General features: G+C 48.1%; 1 protein-coding gene and 1 long non-coding RNA gene across 2 annotated transcripts in view; both read right to left on the bottom strand.

Moving 5' to 3' along the window:
• Positions 1-7,854, bottom strand: part of LOC129704658 (sodium- and chloride-dependent taurine transporter-like) — a 45,523-nt gene extending 37,669 nt beyond the window's left edge. The window contains exon 1 of the mRNA XM_055647933.1: positions 7,650-7,854. The gene's annotated coding sequence lies outside the window, so the exon portion shown is untranslated. The remainder of the gene's footprint in view (positions 1-7,649) is intronic.
• Positions 7,855-17,225: 9,371 nt separating this feature from the next.
• The window catches only part of LOC129704659 (uncharacterized), a 104,652-nt gene continuing 99,912 nt past the window's right edge, over positions 17,226-21,965 (bottom strand). Inside the window, exon 4 of the long non-coding RNA XR_008724753.1 lies at positions 17,226-19,960. This is a non-coding gene — a long non-coding RNA (uncharacterized LOC129704659). The remainder of the gene's footprint in view (positions 19,961-21,965) is intronic.

The raw sequence follows: 21,965 nt of genomic DNA, 5'->3' as shown, positions 1-21,965 counted from the left end.
CTCTCCCCCTACCCTGGGAAATGACATCTCTCCACCCTGGGGTGTCACACTGCCCCCCCCCACCGCCCCCCCCCCGGGGGGGGGGGGGGGGTGATTACATCCCTTGACCATGGGGGTCTCTAAGACTCTCCACCCTGGGTCCTTACATCACCTTCCTATGGGTCTATGCAACCACTACCTTACACACTGCCCAACCCCTGGGGCGATCACACCCTGAGGTCCCCATACAGACCCCCATCCTGTGGATTCACACCCCCCCCCCCCCCGTCCCCTTGGGCTAAACCCCCCCACCCCTGGGGTCCGTCCAGGAGCTACACTATAGGGAGGGGGGGAGGGAGGAGTGGGTGGGTTGAGGGGGTAGAGGGGAGGGTGATGAAAGGGGAGGGGGTGGGGTGATGGGGAGGTGGGGGTTGCTGGGGCAGGTTGTGTCTTCCATCCACCGTGTCCGCTGCCTGTCGGCGCCGACGGGGTTAAGGTCTCGGTATAAATATACGCGCTGGTCGGCGGACCGCGCCGCGTCTAATGCGACCGCTAACAGGTTTATGCAAAGCCTGTATTACTGGGGGGAGAGAGAGAAACTCACAGAGCTGGCGAGGCTCCGGCCGCCAGTCTCTGCCTTCACCCATTTTGTGAAGAGCTGCCTCCCATTTTATGCCTGGTTGCTCCCTCTGCAGCGGCCTACACCTGCCTGCCCCCAGACACTGACTCTCCTCTCCCTCCCTACCTCAGCCACCCCGGCCAGCACCGCAGATTGTCCAGAGTAGGGAGTGGGCTAAGGGGAAGTGAAGGATAGGGGCAAGGGTGAGATGGTCTGGGGCATTTGGGGGAAGGAAGGGAGGGAGGAGTAGGGCAAGACTGATGGTGGTGTTGACCTCTGGGCACTGGAGGGGCGAAGTCAGGGAGGGGGAGGGGGAGGGGGAGGGGGGGGGGGTGCAGGGGCAGTCATGGGGCAACAACTGGGTGGTGAACCACAGACCACAATCAATGAGGATAGGTGACAACACCTCCTCCACAATAATTCTCAACACAGGTGCCCTGCAAGGATGCGTTTTCAATTCCCTTCCATATTCCCTATACACCCATGACTGCGGCCAAATTGGACTCTAATTCCATCTACACGTTGATGAAGATGGACATGGTGTCAGGTCAACAATCTCTCCCTCAATGTCAGCGAGAGGAAGGAGCTAGTTATTGACCAGGGAGGGTGGTGGGGAACTTGTCCACATCAGCATCAATGGTGGTGTAGTGGAGATGGTCGTGAGCTTCAAGTTCCCAGGTGTAAACATCACCAACAATCTGTCCAGGGCCAACCACGTTGAGGCTACGGTCATGAAAGCACATCAACGCCTCTACTTCCTCAGGAGACCAAGGAGGTTCGGCCAATTCCAACGTCCCTTCCCAACGTCTACAGGTGCATCGTATCGGGATGCATCACAGCTCGGTTTGGGAACATCTCTGCCCAAGACCACAAGAAATCGCAGCGAGTTGTGGATGGAGCCCAGTCCGTCACACAGACCAGACAACGACTACATCTACACTTCACGCTGCCTCGGAAAAGCAGCCAACATCGTCAAGGACCAATCACACCCCGGTCATCTCCTCTTCTCCCCTCTTCCTTTTGGTAGAAGATACAAAATTGTGCACCACCGGACTCAGGAACAGGTTCTTCCCCGCCATTATCAGACTACCGAATGGTCCTCCCATAAACTAGTTTGTAGTCCCAATCTTCCAACCTACCTCATTGCAAAGTTTGCACTTTTCTATTTGCATTGTCTTTGTCATTATAACACTATATTCTGCACTCTTTATTTTCTCTTTTGCACTACCTATTGTTCTCATGTACAGTATAATTTGACTGGATAGCATGAAAACAAAATGTATCACTGTATCCTGATACATGCGACAATAATAAAACAATACCAGGCGAATGTGAGATGTAAGGGGTTCGGAATAAGTCAGGGCAAGCTAGTATAGATTAAGGGCTTTTAAGAGTGAGGTGGTAGGGGTAATATGGGGGCTGTGTTGCAGAGAATGGTTACACAGAAAGCTTTCCGGCCCATCAATTTGGTGCGAGCTCCTCAAGCTGACATCTCCTAGCCTTTCTCCACACCTGTGGTAGGTTCTGTGGGCCAGAGGTGTGTGCTGTGGTCTGCGGATGGGTTGAGGTGGGAGTCGATTGTCCAGCTGCTGGGATTTGTGCTCCTGGTGTGTCCAGTGGTCCAGACATTAGAGTCACACAGCACGGAAACAGGCCCTTCAGCCCAACTTGCCCATGCCATCCATGATGCCCCATCAACATCTCACTCAAATGTTGGAGGCCTCCTAATAAATCCAGACCATCTGGTAATTTATCAATTTATATGCCCCCTTAACTGATTCTTACTCTCTTCAAGAATCTCCTTCATTAGGCGGCACAATGGTGCAGCGGGTAGAGCTGCTGCCTCACAGCGCCAGAGACCCGGGTTCAATCCTGACTGTGGGTGCTGTCTGTACGGTGTTTCTACGTTCTCCCTGTAACCATGTGGGTTTCCTATGGGTTCTCCAGTTTCCTCCCACATCCCAAAGGCGTGCAGGTTTGTAGGTCATCCGGCTTCAGTAAATTGCCCCTAATGTGTGGGATAGAACTAGTGTAAGGGTGATCAATGGTCGGGCCAAAAGGCCTGTTTCCATGCTGTATAACTAAACTAAATTAAATTAAACTAATTAGGTCGTGATGTTACACCCCAAGGTTCTAAAATTGGTTCTTCTAAAAAGAACACAAAGTGCTGGAGTATCTCAGCGGGTCAGGCAGCATCTCTGGAGAACATAGATAGGTGACGTTTTGGGTCAATAGACAATAGGTGCGGGAGTAGGCCATTCGGCCCTTCGAGCCAGCACCGCCATTTAATTTGATCATGGCTGATCATCCCCAATCAGTACCCCGTTCCTGCCTTCTCCCCATATCCCCTGACTCCACTATTTTTAAGAGCCCTATCTAGCTCTCTCTTGAAAGCATCAGGACCTCAGTTCTTTGCGTCTACAAGTTGGTTCTTCTGCCTTGGCCGAGACAGAAGCCATCCTCTGCTGCTGAGTTGCCCTCTCCATGGCTCCCAGCCTATGTGGTCGGCTGTGAGGCTGCACACGGCATGGATTTCACAAACCACTGCCTCACATCACAGAGTCAGCTTGCAGACGGATTGCTCCAGAGTTGCTGCTGGCAGGTGCGGGTAGACGGAGGGTGCGGACGCTTGAGATGCCAGTCCTGTGCGTGTCAGAACACATTGGTGGGTGGGGAAGGAGGGGCGGTGGCTTGGTTGTCTGGCATTGGTGAGCTTGAGCTTGAAACCCGGGTGGCAAACCAGTCCTGTTTATACTCTGCATCAGTGCACAATCACACACAGTCACACTGTAGACAGCTGATGCTTGGATTCTTATCTGAATAGCAGAGAGGGTGACGTTTCTCACGAATGGGAGGTTTCCGACTAAAGGTAGAAAAAGGCACAAAGTGCTGGAGGAACCCTGCAGGCCAAGCAGCATCTGTGGAGGGAATGGACTGACGAAGCTTTGGGTCGGGGCCCTTATTCAGACTGATTGTAGGAGGGGAGGAGAAAGCTGGAGGAGAGGTGGGGGCCGGACAAAGCCTGGCAAGTGATAGGTGGACACAGGTGAGGGGGAGGGTGTTGAGAGGCAGATGGTTGGACAAAGGCCAGAGATGTAAAGAATTAAGATGTGAGATAAGGGTTGAGGATTTGTGAATTGTGACGCCAGAGAGAGGAATGTAAGTGAAAGCTGAGCTGAGATGGGGGGGGGGGGAAGAAAAAGGTGGGCATCCGGCTGGGGAACAGGGGAGGGTGAAAAGGGAGGGGATCCTACCTGAAATTGGAGAATTCAATATACGTGCAGTTGGGTTGTAAGCTACCCAAGTGGGTCAGACCTCAAAGTAAAGGGGCAGAGTGACTAAGAGGGGAGGGGGGATGGCAGGGAGAGGGAGGAGGGGAAATTAGGTGGTATTTGGAGTATCGCGAGCAGTTCTGCTTGCCTCAATTACAGGAGGGATGCGGAAACCTCTGGAAAGGGTGCAAGCGAGGTTTTCCAGAATTATGCCTGGGTTAGAGAATTTCATCTACAGAAAGAGGTAGGACAGACTTGGTTTGTTTTCTCCGGAACGCCAGAGGCTGCGGGGAGGTCTGATCGAAGTATATAAAATGATGAGAGGCAGAGATAGGGTGGACAGTCAGAATCTTTTTCCCAGGATTGAAAAAGCAAAGACCGGAGGGTATAGCTTTAAGGTGAGAGCGGTAAGGTTTAAAGGAGATGTGCGGGATAGGTTAGAGAAATCGGGGGAACTGATTATTATTGGGATATGTGGAATTACTGATTACTGGAAGGGATATATTTAGAGATCTATTGGAATTTGTGAGGTTGTAAATGAGAGAATTGATGAGTGATGCAAGATTTTTTTGATTTCCAGCAGATAAATTGTCACACAAGGAATAATGAAATAAATTTGGTGTTTTCCACAGAAGACTCTTCCTCAAAGGACAAAGGAGGTTCGGCACGTCACCAACAACTCGTACCAACGTCTACAGATGCACCGTGGAACGCATCCTATCGGGATGCATCACAGCTCGGTTTGGGAACAGCTCTGCCCAACACCGCAGGAAGTTGCGGAGAGTTGTGGATGTAGCCCAGTCCGTCACACAGACCAGACTCCCCACCATCGACTCCATCTACACTTCACGCTGGCTCGGGAAAGCAGACAACATCTTCAAGGACCATTCACACCCTCGTCATTCCCTCTTCTCCCTTCCCTCATTGGGCAGAAGATACAAAAGCTTGAAAGCACGCACCACCATACTCCGGAACAGCTTCTTCCCCGCTGTTATAGTTAAGAGGGAGTTAGATGTGGCCCTTGTGGCTAAAGGAATCAGGGGGTATGGAGAGAAGGCAGGTACAGGATACTGAGTTTGATGATCAGCCATGATCATATTGAATGGCGGTGCAGGCCCGAAGGGCCGAATGGCCTACTCCTGCACCTATTTTCTATGTTTCTATGTTATCAGACTACTGAATGGTCCCACCATAAGCTGATCTTCCAACCTACCTCATTGCAGACCTTGCATGTTTTTTAACCTGCACTCCTATTTCTTGGAGACTAAAACTATGTACTCTGTGTTCCCTTTGTACATGTCATAGAGTCATTGAGTCATAGATTAATACAGTGTGGAAACAGGCCCTTTGGCCCAATTCGCCCACAATGGCCAACGATGTCCCAGCTACACTAGTCCCACTTGCCTGCGCTTGGTCCATAACCCTTCAAACCTGTCCTATCCATGTACCTGTCCAACTGTTTCTTAAATAATGGGATAGTCCCTGCCTCAACTACCTCCTCTGGCACCTTGTTCAATACGCCCACCACCCTCTGTGTGAAGAAATTACCTCTAGTATTCCTATTAAATCTTTTCCCCTTCACCTTGAACCTATATCCTCTGATCGTCAATTCCCCTACTCTGGGTAAAAGACTATGCATCTACCCGATCTATTCCTCTCATGATTTTGTATACATCTATAAGATCATCCCTCATCCTCCTGCGCTCCATGGAATAGAGACCCAGCCTACCCAACCTCTCCCTATAGCTCACACCCTCTAGTCCTGGCAACACCTTCATAAATCTTTTCTGAACCATTTCAAGCTTGACAATATCTTTCCTATAACATGGTGCCCAGAACTGAACACAATATTCTAAATGCGGTCTCACCAACGTCTTATACAACTGCAACATGACTTACCAACTTCTATACTTAATATTTTTAAGAAGGAACTGCAAATGCTGGAAAATCGAAGATAGACAAAAATGCTTGAGAAACTCAGCGGGTGAGGCAGCACCTCTGGAGCGAAGGAAATAGGCAATGTTTCGGCCCAAATGCTGAGTTTCTCCAGCATTTTTGTCTACCTTCTATACTCATTACTCTGACTGATGAAGGCCAAAGTGCCAAAAGTCTTTTTGACCACCTTATCTACCTGCGACTTGACCTTCATGGAACCATGCACTTGTACTCCTAGATCCCCCTGCTCTACAACAATACCCAGAGGCCTACCATCATTTACTGTGTAGGTCTTGTTCGACGTCCCAAAATGCAACACCTCACAAGCTATCCAGTCAACGAGGATTTGACTGTATAGCATGCAGAACAAACATTTCCACTGTACCTCGATACACATGACAATAATAAACCAAGATCAGCATCAGTAGGTGGGACTGGGTGGGGAGTGGGCTGGGGAGTTGTACTGGTGCAAACTGAGGGATAGTCAGCAGAGAGAAAAATGAGTGGTCACGTTTGGGCTGGGAGGGAGTGGTAGAAATCAGTGCTGGGACCCCAACTGATTGCTACCTGTTAGTGAGTCGGGCAAAGGTATCAAGTGCAATATATCCAAGTGTGGGTTGCAGAGAGCCCTTGGGAGAACACACAGCAGATAAAATATAATCTGGGGAATTGCGAGAGCATGCACTTTGCGGGAAAATTTAGGAATACAGGTTATTTTTTTAAATGCTGAGAGACTGAAAGATATTCTGAAGAACCTGAGTGCATTTCTGCACATATTACTGAACATTTACATCCAATCGAGAGATGCACATTAACACTATCCTACACACACTAGGGGCCATTTACACATACACCAAGCCAATTAACCTACATACCTGTACATCTTTGGAGTGTAGAAGGAAACTGAAGATCTCGGAGAAAACGCACGCGGCCACGGGGAGAACGTACAAACTCCGTACAGACAGCACCCGCAGCCGGGATCGAACCCGAGTCTCCGGTGCTGTAGGCGCTGCAAGGCAGCAACTCTACCGCTGTGCCACCGTGGCTGTTCTGACTGTTTACTCCATATCTTTGTCTCTCATAATTTTGTCTACTTCTATCAGGCTTCTCTTCAACCTCCAGTGTTCCAGAGTAAACAATCCAAATCTGTCCAACCTCTCGGCTGTGATTGAATGGCAGAGTAGACTCAATGAGACGGGTGGGTTAATTCTACTACTATGACTTATGAAGAAGGGCCACGAACAGAAACATTGCCTATCTATCACCCCTGCAATTCAACCCCTACTTGGTCAGCATTTTGAAGCTGGGCCGAAGGGTTTGCTTCTGTGCTGTACGATTCTATAACTGTAGACACAAGGAACTGCAGATACTGGTATACAACATCAAACACAAAGTGCTGGAGGACATGGATAGGTGACGTTTCAGGTCAGGACTTTATCGGACCCTATGACACTGATTTTAGAACATAGAAAAATACAGCACAAGATCAGGCTTTTCGGCCCACAATGTCTGTGCCAAACATGATGCCAAGACCATCATCATCTGCGTGCACACATTGTACCTTATATCCTTCCAATCCCTGCATATCCAGTCTTTAAAATGCCACCTAATGTATCTGCCTCCACCACCACCCTTGGCAGCGTGTTCCAGGCACCCACCACCCTTTATGTAAAAAAGCTTGCAACTTTGCACCTCACCTCAAAGCTATGCCTCTAGTCTTTGGGATCTCCACCCTGGTGAAAATAGTTCTGATTGTCTATCCAGTCTATGCCTCTCATAGTTCTCCAGCACTTTGTGTTTATCATTCAATCTCCTCTTAACCTTCCGATGCTAAAGAGACCCACCCTGGCTTCATTCACTCGGCAGACGGGAAGGCCCTCATGGCTGGGATCGCCCCTGGCCACATCCTCTGCACCTGCCCCAAATTCCTGCCGTCCTTCCCTTGTCGAGCGGTCTGGGTGGGCCATGGTCCACGGGGTCACGGAGAAGAGTGTGGGTGTCTAGCGTGTGGAAGGCAGCTGGGTGAGTCGGGGTAGAGTGGACGGGAGGGAGGTGGTGATCTGTGCTGGGGCAGAGGCAGGCTGCAGCCCTCTCCCCTCGCTGTTGCACTTCTGTGACATCACAATGGAAACATTTTGACCAAGGCTGGGCGACGTAGCTGTGGCCAAAGTGGCCGAGATTCACCACCTTACATCACGCCCTGTCATCTTGCTGAAGACAGTGGCTCGATGCACGCATGACACTGGCCGGGCCGCTCGTGGGAATGATGATAGAAACATAGAAAATAGGTGCAGGAGTAGGCCATTCGGCCCTTCGAGCCTGCACCGTCATTCAATATGATCATGGCTGATCATCCAACTCAGTATCCTGTACCTGCCTTCTCTCCATACCCCTTGATCCCTTTAGCCACAAGGGCCACATCTAACTCCCTCTTAAATATAGCCAATGAACTGGCCTCAACTATCTTCTGTGGCAGAGAATTCCAGAGATTCACCACTCTCTGTTTTCCTCATCTCGGTCCTAAAATATTTCCCCCTTATCCTTAAACTGTGACCCCTTGTTCTGGACTTCCCCAACATCGGGAACAATCTTCCTGCATCTAGCCTGTTCAACCCCTTAAGAATTTTGTAAGTTTTTATAAGATCCCCCCTCAATCTTCTAAATTCTAGTGAGTACAAGCCGAGTATATCCAGCCTTTCTTCATATAAAAGTCCTTCCATCCCAGGAATCAGTCTGGTGAACCTTCTCTGTACTCCCTCTATGGCAAGAATGTCTTTCCTCAGATTAGGAGACCAAAACTGCATGCAATACTCCAGGTGTGGTCTCACCAAGACCCTGTACAACTGCAGTAGAACCTCCCTGCTCCTATACTCAAATGATCACGCTTTAAAGCAGGTCTCCGATGACACAACCAAGGGTCCCTCATTGGAGCGTTGTTCAACCTATCTGGATCCCTGCTTCGGAGAGTTGGGAATGGGGTCCGGCAGCTCAGACCTCCGGGAGCAGAGGCAAGGGTGTATTCCACAGTGGAATCACATCTCCAATGGTGGTTGCACTGAGAGCTCAATGGCAGAACAACAGGCCCTTCGGCCCACAATGTCCGTGCTGAGCATGATGCTAAGCTAAACTATTCTCCTCTACCTGTACGTGATCCACATCCCTCCATTCCCTGCATATCCATGTGCCTATCTAACTTAGTTTAGTTTAGTGTAGTTTAGTGATACAGCGTGGAAACAAGCTCTTTGCCCCATCGAGTCCACGCCGACCAACAATCACCCCTAAACTGTTCTATCCAACTCACTAGGGACAAATTAGAGAGGGTCAATTAACCTACAATTAACCTATACGTCTTTGGAGTGTGGGAGGAAACCGGAGCACCAGTGAAAACCCACGCGGTCACAGGGAGAACGTACAAACTCTGTACGGACAGCACCTGTAGTCAGGATTGAACCCGGGTCTACTGGAGCTGTAAGGCAGCAACTCTAATGCTGCACCACTATGTTGCCCAATCTAAAATGCCACGATTATACCTGCCTCGACCACCAGCCCTGGCGGTACATTCCAGACCCCGCCAGCCTTTGTCACCCCATCCTCACCTGTCCACAGCCTCAGTATTTGATCATCTACTATCTACTTCTATCAGGCTATCACTGTGGTATCACGCCTTGAATCGTGGTTGGACTGTTCTAGAGTACAAGGGCATAACAACAGGTATTACGGCCCACCTCGTCCATGCCGCCCAAGTTGATCTTCCGGGCCGGTCCCTCATGCCTGCATTTGGCCCATATCCCTCTCAACCCTTCCTATCCATGTATCTGTCCAAATGACTTTTAAAAGTCACAATTGTATTCACTTTCTTCTGACAGCTCGCTCCAAAGTTCCTCTGATGTGCCTCCTCTTCTCCTTAAAAACAGGCCCTTTGGCCCACCGCATCTACGCTATCCATCATGCCTATCTATACCAACCCCACTTGCCTGCATTGATTCCATATCCCTCTCTGTGCTTTACTGCAAGTGACATCACAAGTAGAGAGGGTGTTGAAGAGGCTTTTGGTATGCTGGCCTTCTTCAGTCAAGGAATTGAGTATAGAAGTTGGGACGTTATGTTACAGTTGTGCAAGATGTTGGTGAAGCCACACTGTGTTCAGTTTTGGTCATCCTGCTGTCGGAAGGATATCGTTAGACTGGAAAGACTGCAGAGAAGATTTACGAAGATGTTGCCAGGACTTGGGTGCCTGAGCTATAAGGAGAGGTTGGGAAGGCTGGGACTTTATTCCTTGGAGCGTAGGAAGCTGATGCTGAATCGATTAGATGAATAGATAAAATAAATGGGAAGGGCTTGAGAGATCGGGCTGACTGCTCGTGCCCCTATTATTGTGTTCCTACCACTATGGTTCATGAAGACAACTTAATTCTATCTCCTCGAGAGCAACCAGGGATGGGGGACAAATGCCCACATCTGGTAGGAAAATCCCTCCAGAAGGGGAGGTTGTAGACAGATATGATTCCAATGTTTAAAGGGAATTACAATGGGAAATGGAAGGGAAAGGTTTGGAGGGATAGGGGCAAGATGCAGGCAGATGGGCTTAGCATTAACAGGCATTACTGTGGGCCTGGATGAGTTGGGCCGAAGGGCCAGTCCAACTCTAGAAGAGTTTGCAGGAGTCGTGAGCGTTGCAAGGATCCAGCACTGGGTTCAAGCGTAGGCCTACACGGAGCGGGAAGTCTGTTAATGTGTTTTGGTTTCCGCCTGGGGGGGAAATCGCTGAAGGTTTTCTTAATGCACTCTGACTTGTTGGAAGCAATTAGTCGACTTTTAACAAGTCAAAGCTCATTAATTTGCTTGTAGCTGGCCTTGGCTCCAGTTGAAACATGGCGCCCAGTGCTGACCCCCAGCGGGTCCAGTCCAGCAGCTCAGCCCTGCTCCCTGCTCCCTGCTCTGCCGGCTGCTTCCACAATATCCTTTGCAAGAGCCCAAGACAGAAAGACTCGCATTCCTTTGGCACCAATCCCATCCACTCTGGAGCTCAGTGAAGGGTGGCACAGTGGCGCAGCTGGTATAGAACATAAAAAGCACACCTCCAGGTTCAGAGACAGTTTCTTCCCAGCTGTTATCAGGCAACTGAACCATCCTATCACCAACTAGAGAGCGGTCCTGAGCTACTATCTACCTCCTTGGAGACCCTTGGACTACCTTTAATCGGACTTTACTGGACTATATCTTCCAGTAAACGTTATTCCTTTATGATGTATCTGTACACTGTGGATGGCTCGATTGTAATCATGTATAATCTTTCTGCTGATTGGTTAGCATGCAACAAAAGTTTTTCACCGAACCATGGTACACGAGACAATAGACCAAACTATACAGGAACAGGACTTCGGCCCATAGTCTGTGCTGAACATGAGACCAAGACCTACTCTGATCTGCCTGCACATAATCCATATCCATTCCCAGCATATCCATCCATGCGTGTATCTAAAAGCCTTACGACCGGCACCATTGTATCTGCCTACACCACCGCCCCGGCAACATGTTCCAGGCACCCAGCCCTCTCTGCATTGTCGTTTCTTGAAGAGGTTTTAACATTTTCCTTTGAAGGGTGCATACAAGCAGTTGTGAACAATGGGATTAGATGAATTACAGAGTGCAAGTTTAATACAAAAATCAATTCAAACACAGGACACGAGCCATTTAAAAATAAAAATTTAAAAAACATTTTAAAAGAAAATGATCAAAATTATGAATTTGGTAGATGAGCTATATCACGCACACAAACTGTTCCCCCCGCAACGCTGATTACACTGCGAGAGGCATAACGGAAGACGGGTCGGGTTTACTGAAATGGCGGAGGTTACGCTCCGTTACATACTACATGTCAGTCCATTGGATTTTGCCGGAGTGGAACATCTTGCTCTTTGCCCACCAATCTCTGTGTAAAAAAACTGCCCTGCCCCTCTCACCTTAACACTGTAACCTCTAGATATTTACACCCGAAAAATATATTTTTGACAGTCTACCCTACCTATGACTTTCATAATTCCATATACTTCTGCCAGGTCTCCCTACAACCTCCAGTATTCCAAAGTAAACAATCCATGTTTGCCTGTCTAAGTTCGATCCTGACCTCGAGTGCTGTCTGTGGAATTTGCACATTCTCCCAGTGACCGGGTGCTCCGGTTTCCACCCAAGCCCCAAAGACGTGCGGGTTTGCAGGTTAATCGGCCCTCTGTAAATTGCCCCTGGTGTGTAGGAAGTGGATGAGAAAGTGGGGTAACGTAGAACTAGTGTGAACGGGTGATCGACGGTCGGTGTGGGCTGGAGGGCCTGTTTCATAAGGTCATAAGGAAGAGGAATAGAATTAGGCCATTCGGACCATCAAGTCTACTCCGCCATTCAATCCTGGCTGATCTATCTCTCCCCCCTAACCCCTTTCTCCTGCCTTCTCCCTATAACCTCTGACACCTGACTAATCAAGAATCTATCTCTGCCTTAAAAATATCCACAGTCTAGGCCTCCACAGCCTTCTGTGGCAAAGAATTCCACAGATTCACCACCCTCCGACTAAAGACATTTCTCCTCATCTCCTTCCTAAAAGAACGTCCTTTAATTCTGAGGCTATGATCTCTAGTCCTAGACTCTCCCACTAGTGGAAACATCATCTCCACATCCACTCTATCCAAGCCTGTCACTATTTTGTATGTTTCAATGAGGTCTCCCCTCATTCTTCTAAACTCCAGCGATTACAGGCCCAGTGCCGACAAACACTCATCGTAGGTAAACCTACTAATTCTTGGGATCATTCTTGTAAACCTCCTCTGGACCAGCACATCCTTCCTCAGATAAGGTGCCCAAAATTGCTCACAATATTCCAAATGTGGCCTTACTAGCACCTTATAGAACCTCAACATTACACCTCTGTTTTTGTATACAAGTCCTCTTGAAATAAATTAAGTTTGCTTTCTTTACTACCGATTCGACTTGCAGATTAACCTTTTTGTAATCCTGCACCAGCACTCCCAAGTCTCTTTGCACTTCCGATTTCTGGATTCTCACCCCATTCAGAAAATAGTCTACGCCTTTATTCCTACTACCAAAATGCATGACTCCGCACGTTGCTACACACTGTATTCCACATTTCCATGCTGCACCTCTAACCAAGCCTTGGGCTATCACTTGCAAAATATTATTCAAAGGCAAGGTTATTTCCATGTTTGCTTCAGGCCAAGTTAGGTTGAGTTTGACATACAAATGCAGTGACGTGCAGGCAGTATCTTTGGGTGCAGGTACAATTAAAATCTTGCTTGCAGCAACATCACGGACACACGGGCACATGGACATGGGCACACGGGGACATGGGCACAGGCACATGGGCACAGCACACACATATTGAAAACGCGCACCAAACTTCTACAATTACCCATTTTATGCAGATACTTTAATCCCTTTGTCGTTGAATTAAATCCTTTGTCATTGAAATGAGCAGCCTGGGAATAAATCTACTGAGAGTGTCTTTCAAAATTGTGCATTGCCCTAATTTGGTTAATAGGCCATTAATTATACAACAAGGAGGCACATTCCTCATTTAAAACCTGTCCCTGTAGTTCTTTTAATTAACCTGTTTGGCTGTTCCTCCTAATAATATACATTGGCCTTAAACTGGGCACCAGAATCTGGAGATGGAATCTGAGCAGATTGACTACATGTGCAGATAAGTGCAGGGTTTTACATTTTGGGAAATCAATCCAGGGCAGGACCTTTACGGCAGGTCCCTGGACTGTAGTGGAGTAGAGGGATTGAGGAGTGTGGGTACATAGTTCCCTGAAAGTGGCGTCACAGGGAGATAAGGTTGATCAAGGCCTTCATCAGTCAGGGCCTTAAGTATAGAAAAAAAGATACAAAGAGCTGGAGTAATTCAGCAGGATAGGTAGCATCTCTAGAAGACATGAATATGGGACAATTTTGGATTGAGACCCTTCTATACTGGGTATGGGAGATGGGATGTTATGTTACAGTTGTACAAGATGTTGGTGAGGCCACACTTGGAGTACACATCAGTGTGGTCACCCTGCTATAGGAGGAAAGCCACAAAGCTGGAGAGATTGCAGAGAAGATTTACGAAGACGTTACCAGGACTCAAGGGCCTGAGCTTTAGGGAGAGGTTCGGTAGGTTAGGACTTTATTCCTTGAAGTGCAAGAAGCTGAGGGTTGATCTTATAGAGGTGGATAAACTATAATGGGGATAGATAGGGTGAATGCACAGAATCTTTTACCCTGGGGAGGGGAATCAAGAAGCAAAGGGCAAACATTTAAGATGAGAAGGGTAACATTTAATAGAAACCTGAGGGACTGTTTCACACAGAGGGTGGTGGGTTTATGGAACGAGCTGCCGGAGGAAGTAGTTGTGACAGGTACTATCAGAACATTTCGACAATACACGGATAGAATAGGTTTAGAGGGATAAGGGCCAAACGCAGGCAGATGGGATATTGCATGTATTTGGGGCATCTTGGTCAGCATGGGCAAGTTGGGAGGAAGGGCCAGTTTCCATGTTGTATGACTCTATAACTCTATTTGAGGGACATTTGGAAGGTACATGCTTTGGAAAGTTTGAGAAGAATATATGGGCCAAATTCAGGCAAGGGACTAGCTTTGATGGGGCATCTTGGTCGGCATGGATGATATTGGCCGAATGACCTGTTTCCATGCTATATGACTCTATGACTCTACAATTACATGCGGAGTTAGATAGTGTGGTGAATTTGTTGGTTAAGTGAGGTTACCGGTTGTTAATGGGGATGACTTCCACAAAGATGATTGGCGAGGGTTCATTTTGAAGGAACAAAGACGGAAGTGCTGGAAGAACGTAGCTAGTCAGGCAGCATCTGTGGAAAGAGAAAGCAGTCAACATTTGTGAGGAAATGCCCCTGACCTAAGACAATCCTCCCTTCCCACAGTTGCTGCCTTAGTTCTGTTTTTGATTCCAAATGCAGCAGCTGCAGTTTTGTTTGTTTTCCAAGAACTGTCAGGAGCTGGCCAGTGGGTATTTGAGGTAGTTAATGGGAGGTTGCAGGCTGGTGTCCGGGGATGTGGATTGTCTTTAGAAACCAGCTAAGGTCACTGATGTCCGTCGGGGAAAGGAATCTGCAGCTGTAGCTATGTCCGAGCCAAAACCAGAGCGCCAACATTCTTTTGCTGAGGCCCCCTGTCACTTGTGGTACTGCAGTCAGATGCCGAACAGTACAACACGGTGACAGGCCTTTCGGCCCACAATGTCCTTTCTGTTACACCAATCTCTGCCTGCATATAATCCATATCCCTCCATTCCCTGTATATCCATGTGCCAGGTTTGATTGGCCGATGAGTGGAGTGACTAGCTTAAAAGGGGGATCTTGGTCAGCATAGGTGAGTTGGGCTGAAGGACTTGTTTCCTGTATGACTCCGTGACAAAGGCTGGATGTGAAAAGGAAACAAAGGGTGTCAGATAAGGAAAGTAATAAAGCAAAATGTGAAGCTGATAGAGATTTGTGTGTTGCACAAGGGGACGATCCCAGGGATAATTGGGTTAACGTGGGAATATTTGAAGGCTCTGGCCTGTAATTGCTAGAATTTAGAAGGGTGAGGGGCGATCTCACTGAAACCCAGCAAAATATGCAAGGCCTAGATAAAGTGGACAGGGAAAGGATGTTTTCAGTAATGGAAGAGTCTAGGACCAGAGAGCACAGCCTCAGAATAAAAGGACATGCGTTTGTAAAGGAGATGAGGAGGAATTTCTTTGTCCCGAGTGTGGTGAATCTGTGGAATTCATTGCTACAGACGCTTGTGGAGGCCAAGTCATCGGGTATTTTTAAAGCGGAGTTTGACAGGTTCTTGATAGGGGGTGTCAAAGGTTACAGGGAGAAGACAGGAGAATGGGGTAGAGAGGAAAAAATAGATCAGCCACGATTGAGTGGCGGAGCAGACTCGATGGGCCGAATGGCCTAATTCTGCTCCTATGTCTTACGGTCTTCATTCCTCTGAGCACTGTGCATCCACAGAGCTGGGAACATAATGCAAGAGCTGCCGTCTTGCAAGGTGAACAAATTCATCATCTTAACCCACAAGCAACTGGGAAGGAAGGGTTCAGCGAGCTGAGGTTACAGAAACATAATCTTCCCCGTACCGGATCGGTTTACTCTGTTATTAAGTAATGTAATGGTAACTTGGTTGAGAGGAAAACAACAGCCTAGGACTAAACTATTCAGTAGAATTCTCAAGGTGACTGGTATCTATAAGTAGACCCGTCTCCCTGGACAATGCAATGGAAATCAAAACATGCAGATGCCGGGAAACCCGAGGCAAAAGCAGAATTGGCTGGGGAATCTCCGCGGGAAGAGAAACGCCTGATTAGTTTATTGTCACGTGCACTCAAGTACAGTGAACAGCTTTTGTTTGGTTTAGTTCAGTTTCGAGGTATAGCGCAGAAACAGGCCCTTCGGCCCACCGGGGTCCACGCGGACCAGCGTTACCCGTATACTAGCACTATCCCACAGGCACGAGGGACAATTTACAATTTTTACTGAAGCCAATTAATCTGCAAACCTGTTCGGCTTTAGAGTGTGGGAGGAAACTCCGTACAGACAACACCCGTAGTCAGGATCGAACCCGGGTCTCTGGCGCTGTAAGGCAGCAACTCTACCGCTGCGCCACCATGCTGCCCTATCCAGGGTTACGTGCTATCTGGTCAGCGGAAAGATACAAGGTTACAATCGAGCCGTCCACAGTGTACAGATACAGCATAAAGGGAATAACGTTTAGTGTTAAATAAAGTCCGATTAAACATAGTCCGAGAGTCTCCAATGAAGTGGATGGTAGGTCAGGACTGCTCTCTAGTTCAGGTCAAAGAATTGAGAGAAAGTTAGACCTCAAATAGACAATAGGTGCAGGAGTAGGCCCTTTGGCCCTTCGAGCCAGCACTGCCATCAATGTGATCATGGCTGATCATTCCAAATCAGTACCCCGTTTCTGCCTTCTCCCCATATCCCCCGACTCCACTATTTTTAAGAGCCCTATCTAGCTCTCTCTTGAAAGCATCCAGAGAACCTGCCTCTGAGTGTCCCAGGAGAAGGTAATCGCCACAGCACTTGCTCAGCGCTGCCCTCAGAGAACGTAGAACAGAATAGCACTGGAACAGGCCCTTCGGACCAGAATGTCTGTGCTGAACATGATGTGGGACTTGCACACGTCAATAGAAAGGGGGGACGTGAGCTGATGGGTTAGAACATAGCACAGTACAGCACAGCAACAGGCCCTTTGGCCCACATATTCCGTGCTGAACAACTTCTACCGCAGGGCCAGCATGGACTTACCAACACCCCAGGAGGGGTGCTTTGACCGCCGGCCCTGCAGTCTACGGTGCTTCTGGCTGCGGCGGAGACTTTAAATCTCGACCGCCGGCCTGCGGCCTACAACAACTTAAAGCCGCGGTCTCCGGTGAGGAAGAGCCAATCCTGGACTGACTGGACTCTGGTCCTGTCCACGGGGGGGAAATGGAGGAGGAATGGCCAAATTTTTGTGCCTTCCACCACGGTGATGAATGCTGTGGTGGATGTTTGTGTTACATTTTTTATTGTGGTTGTGTGTTCTTTATTATTGTATCGCTGCTGACAACCCAAATTCCACCAGCCTGGCTGTGTGGTCATTAAAATACATTAAAAAATACATTAGTTATTGTATCTGCCACCACCGCCCCAGGCAGCACGTTCCAGGCACCCACCACCCACTGTGTAAAGAAATTGCCCTGCACATCTCCTTTAAACTTTGCCCCTCTCACCTTAAAGCTGCGCCCTCTAGCCTGGGACATTTCCACCCTGGGAAAAAGGTTCTGATTGTCTGCCTTATCTATGCATCTCATAATTTCACATGTCTCTACCTGGTCTCCCCCACAACCTCCGACTGCTGTGTTCAATATCCCATCAATAATGAATAGCTAATACGTGATCAAACATAGATTGGTGGCCAGTAATGGACCTGCCTTTGATCAATAAGCCCCAGACAATGCATTGCCAGCAGACAAACACAATCAGTCATTGCCCGGGGAATGTAGTGAGTGTGGCAATCCGCCCACTCGTGTTCCGTCAACATCACATGCAACCGACACGTGACGATCACGCTTACATGCCAAGCCTGGGTGCAACAGATAAGGCTGATGAATTCTCCCCGACTCTGGCAGGACGCCTGGGCTGCCAGATAAGGTCATGTGCCGTAGGGCCGCACATGCCACGCTAGACAGGAGACAGCTTCCCTGTCTCCCCAATGCTGGTGAGGCTCAGCTTTATATTATTGTCACGTGTACCGAGGTGCAGTGAAAGGCTTTGTTTTGCACGCCATCCAAACACATCCGATATACCGAACATAAATACAATCGCCAAACTCAAATATAATAGGTAGAGCTTCGCTTGGCCAGGTCGACCCTGCAAAGCTGCCAAAGCCTTTACGGTCAAGTTAAGAACTCCACACTTATTACAATTTAAACCCTCAGACTATCTTTGATCAGCTTTATCTTGCACTAAATGTTATTCATCTCATTCCCTTTAACATGTATCTGTACACTGTGAATGGCTCAATTGTAATCATGCATTGTCTTTCCACTGGCTGGGTAGCATGCAGCAAATGCTTTTCACTGAACCCAGGTATAGTCTAAACTAAACTTAAGAATGTTGCCAAAACCTGGCGATTCTCGTATACTGTCTGAGTACTATTCCCAAACACTTGAACTTAATCTACGATAGTGCTTATGAGTAGTCATTTTTTTACTGAACTGTTTGCAAAAAATAATTTAACCGTCACTGTCTCTGTGATCATAAAGTACCATTGAACCATTGAGGAGTGCAGAATATCGTTCTCAGCACTACAGCGCACCAGTTCCATTGCTAAGAGGGGCTAAGTTTAAAGGAGATGTGCTGGAAGGTTTTTTACACAGAGCATGGTGGGTGCACGGAGCACGTTGCCAGGGGTGGTGGTGGAGGCAGATACGATAGTGGTGATTAAAAGACTATTAGATAAGCATGTGGGTTATGCTGGGAATGGAGGGCTATGGATCACGTGCATTGTAGACTGAAGGGCCTGTTCCTGTTCTGGACTGTTTTATGCTCAATATATATAAAAAGTATGAAAGGACAAAGGAGAGTACATGCCATTCCAGGATTTGTTCCGGTTCCATCCCACATTCCAAAGACGCACTGGTCAAGAGTTTAATTGGCTGCTGTGTGTTGACTCGAGCGTAGTTCTCAGCATTGTGGCGCATCAGTTCCAGAGACAAAGTCCAATGTCCACAATGGGGTAGAGGTGAATCGGACAGTATCCTAAGCCTGATTACAGAGGGGAAGAAGCTGTTCCTGAGTCTGGTGGTGCGCACTTTCAAACATCTGTGTCTTCTGCCTGATAGAAATGGGAAGAAGAAGGAATGGGACAAGCAATCTGACGATAGTCCCTTGTGTGTGGGAAGCACAAGTGGGATAACATAGAGCTAGTGTACAGGTAGTCAGTCGATGGTTGACGTGGAGTTTAGATTTTAGAGGTACAGCACGGTAACTGGCCCTTCGGCCCACTGACTCCAACCAGCGATCACCCCGTACACTAACACTATCCTACACATTGGGAACAATTTAAAATGTACAGAATCCAATTAACCGACAAACCTGGAGTGTTTGAAGGAAACTGGAGCACCTGGAGAAAACCCACACAGTCACGGGGAGAGCATGCAAACTCTGTACAGACAGCACCCGTAGTCAGGATTGAACCCAGATATCAGGCGCTGCGAGGCAGCAACTCTACCGCTGCACCACTGTGCCGCCCCAAGATAGGCACTGGTCAGCGTAGACAGGGTGGGCTGAAGGGCCTGTTTCCATGCTGTATCTCAAAACTAAAGATCCCGCAACACAGTTTTGTGAGACCAACAGAAGAGCAACACCCCTCGTTCAGTCACAGGCACCTTTAGAGTTACATCGCTGTCCAAGCGAGCGATAGCGAATATGTCCAAACACCAGTCCCGTGATAATGGTCAATGATGTTGAACTGACCAGCTAATCCATCCAGAGGTGTGACCAAGGGGACAGTCCTATTGAGGACACCCATGGTGAGGGTTCTCCCAGGCTGATATGGATCAAAGGACCACCTAGGGAATAGAGAATGTTACAATCAATTGACTGCAACCAATACGGAATCCAAATATGATCAACAGAGTCAACACAATATGGACATACGATCAACATGACACGGGGATGTAGCATCTATAGAACGGAGATCGCCGAACGGTTGTGCAGAAGTTAAGGTTGAGATTTATTATTGTTACATGTAGCAATGTACTGTGAGAAGCTTTGATTTGCATGCTATCCAATCAGATCAGATACTGTATACCATTCCTCAGTACAATAAGGTGAACTCAGGTACAATAGGTAGAGCAATGGGGAAGATGCAGAGTGCAGAATATAGTTCTCAGCATAGTAGGGCATCAGTTCCAATGTCTGCAATGGGGTAGAGGTGATCGAAGACTAGCTTATGGAAGAACTGTTCAAAAGCCTGATAACAGAGGGGAAGAAGCTGTTCCTGAGTCTGGTGGTGCGCGCTTTCAAGCTTCTTGTATCTTCCGCCGGATGGGAGCGGGGAGAAGAAGGAATGACCGAGGTGGGACGTCTTTGATGATGTTCATAGTGTGAAGTGTCGATGGAGTCAATGGTGGGAAATCTGGTCTGTGTGTAGAGTGTAGATACGGTGAATACACAGAGCTTTTTGCCCAGGGTAGGGGAATCAAGATCCAGTCACCATAGATTTCAGGTGAGAGGAGAAAGGTTTAATACGAACCTGAGGGGCAACGTTTTCATTCAGAGAGTGGTGGGTGTATGGAATGAGTAGCCAGAAGAGGTAGTTGAGTCAGGGACCATAATAATATTTAAAAGACTATCCATCTGTATTTGGTCAATGAGCCAGTGTTCATTCCAGTTCAACATGTGACCAGGTAATGGTATCTGCTGGATTAATATACAATCAATAGACCGCAGTAAACGGGTTTGATCAATACGCTGATATAGAAATGTTCAATACTCTACAATGACATTTGGTGGGAGAATCTGGAACTAACTGTAATGTGGAGCTCTACAGCAAACAATTTATTATTTTCAACGCAGTCTTGATCTATCTCAGGACCTCCAAAGTCACCTGATGAACCCTTGCCAAGTGTATAAGACTATGAGAGGAATGGATAGGGTAAATGCACAGAGTCTTTTGCCCAGAGTGGGGAAATCAGGAACCGGTGGACATGGTTTTGAGGTGAAGGGGGAAGGATTTGGTGGGAACCTGAGGAGCAACGTTTTTACACAGGGGCTGGTGGGAGGAAGTGGGCAGGTGGGACTGGTTTAGATGGGGCATGTTGGCCGGTGTGGGCAAGTTGGGCGGAAGGGTCTGCTGTGTGGCTCTTTATCACATACACACACGATCTCTCTCACACACTCATACACTGTCACAGACACACACACTCTTACACACACACACGCACACACGTGTGGACATGGAGAGATCGCTCCAGCGCATAAGATGGCCTTGTGAGCGTCGCCTATTCACGTTCTCTAGAGGTGCCGATCTTGAAGGGTTGGTGACACAGGGAACTGCAGATGCTGGTTTGCAAAAAGAGACACAAAATGCTGGAGTAACTCAGCGGGTCATGCAGCATCTCTGGAGAATATAGACAGGTGACCTTTCGGGTCAGGGCCCTTCTTCAGACTGAAGAGGGTTCCCGAACTGAAATATCATCTATCTATAATGTTCCAACGAAATAAGCAGGCGGTCTGCCTGCAGTGATAGCGGGCAAAGGGATATGCAAATGCCCACAACATGTTTTCCTGCTTAACTTCACAACGTTACCTCATCCTCTTTGATTAGGAGTGGACAAGCCTGTTCTAGATATGGGACATCGACAGGGCGGAGCCTCTGACTGCAACTCTCGGGCGATAGATGAGGCGGTTAGCTGCAGGAGAGGTTGGACAGACTTGGGTTGTTTTCTCTGGAATGTCAGAGAAGTTAGAAGTGCATAAAATGATGAGAGGGATAGATAGGGTAGATAGGCAGAGCGTGTTTCCTCCAGGATGGAAATGTCCGAGACTAGAGGACATGGTTTGGTTTAGTTT

This window comes from Leucoraja erinacea, chromosome 16, assembly GCF_028641065.1.
Source record: "Leucoraja erinacea ecotype New England chromosome 16, Leri_hhj_1, whole genome shotgun sequence".
Taxonomy (NCBI): domain Eukaryota; kingdom Metazoa; phylum Chordata; class Chondrichthyes; order Rajiformes; family Rajidae; genus Leucoraja; species Leucoraja erinaceus.
This window is presented reverse-complemented; position numbering and strand designations above follow the sequence as displayed.